Genomic DNA, 1,118 nt, shown 5'->3' with positions numbered 1-1,118 from the left:
GGGTCTGAGCTCCCCTAATGAGTCTGAGCTGCCCTTGCCCCCCTGCAGGTCTGAGCCCCTCTTTGAAGCCCCCCCCCGTATAGGTCTGAGCCCCTCTTATGGCGTTGACCCCTCCCATATGGGTCTGAGCCCCTCTATGGGTTTGACCCCCTCCCCAATACGGGTTGGAGCCCCTCTGTGGGTTGGAGTCAGCCTCCCCTGGGTCTGAGCCACTCTATGGGTTTGATTCCCTCCCTGATATGGGTCTGAGCCCCTCTGTGGGTTGGAGTCAGCCTCCCCTGGGTCTGAGCCCCTCTATGGGTTTGATTCCCTCCCCGATATGGGTCTGAGCCCCTCTGTGGGTTGGAGTCAGCCTCCCCTGGGTCTGAGCCCCTCTATGGTTTTGACACACCCCCCCAGCAGGTCTGTACCCTCTCCACATCTGAGTGCCCCTGTGGGTCCGAGCTCCCCTGGCCCCTTCAGTGATCTGAGTCCTCGGCAGGTCTGAGCCCTTCTTGCACCCCCCTCTCAGCCATGGGTCTGAGCCCCTCTAATGCGCCTGAGCCCTCCTCAAAAGGGTCTGAGCCCCCTTTACCCCTCCACTGATCTGATCCACAATGTGGGTGCAAGCCCCCTCCCTCCACCCTCTTGGCCCCCAACCCCCCCCCAGGTCTGAGTCCCTCTTGTTCCCATGGGTTTGAGCCCCTTTGTGTGTCTGAGACACCCCCCCAGCCCCTGTGGGTTTGAGCTCCAGGGTTGGCATCACATTTGGGGACCTACAGTGCCCCGTGGGGACATCCCCTGGGGGCTGTGCCTCACCCTTGTGGCATTTGGGGACTGCGGTGCTGCTGCGGGCAAGGTGTTTCCCAGCCCAGGAAATCATGGCGAGGGTGAGTGTGGCAGGGGGGGAAGGTCGGGGAAGGCATGGGGAGTGGTCCCCTGAGTTGAGCTGAGGTCTCCCCACCAGCCGTGTGGGGAAGGGGTGGCACGGGAGCCATGCAGCGAAGACAGGGTTAAGGACAGGTTCATCCCCAGCGTGGGAGGAGGTGACCTTGCTTTGGGAGAGACCGGCTGTGGCCGAAAGCACATGCTGGCAAGCGGCTTTTCTTCCCCCCCCCCCCCCCCCCCTCGCGTCTCGT

Source organism: Aptenodytes forsteri, unplaced genomic scaffold (genome assembly GCF_000699145.1).
Source record: "Aptenodytes forsteri isolate BGI_AS27 unplaced genomic scaffold, ASM69914v1 Scaffold253, whole genome shotgun sequence".
NCBI lineage: Eukaryota > Metazoa > Chordata > Aves > Sphenisciformes > Spheniscidae > Aptenodytes > Aptenodytes forsteri.
Note: the sequence above shows the minus strand (reverse complement) of the source record.